Below are 407 nucleotides of genomic sequence, written 5' to 3' on the forward strand. Positions count from 1 at the left end.
CTCCTTCTTTATGTATATGCACATCTATTTGGTTTGTGAAGTGATACTGCCCATTGCAAGCATCCAACAGAGAAGCAAAAATAACAAAAAAAAAAAAAAACAGCACTAAAAGACGCGTATGCTTACAGTTTCGGTTGCGTGTAACGCGCTATATTTTGTCCAGTTCCCGTATTTAATTTCTTTTATTGTTTTCCGCACATCAAGAACAGTGAAATATACGCCAATAAAAAGAAAGAAAAGGGTTGAGGGGGGTGAGGGGTGGGGAAAGGAGAGTACATAAAAGAAAAATGATAGATTAAACCAGTTACAGCAGAACATACATTGTCACGGCACAACTATCATTCTCCTCAGATCCACTATTCGATGAAAAAGAAAATGCAAACAAACAGACAAAGAAACGAAAAAAA

The sequence above is a fragment of the Trypanosoma theileri genome (assembly GCF_002087225.1).
Source record: "Trypanosoma theileri isolate Edinburgh chromosome Unknown TM35_Tth_52_V1, whole genome shotgun sequence".
In the NCBI taxonomy this organism is placed as follows: domain Eukaryota; phylum Euglenozoa; class Kinetoplastea; order Trypanosomatida; family Trypanosomatidae; genus Trypanosoma; species Trypanosoma theileri.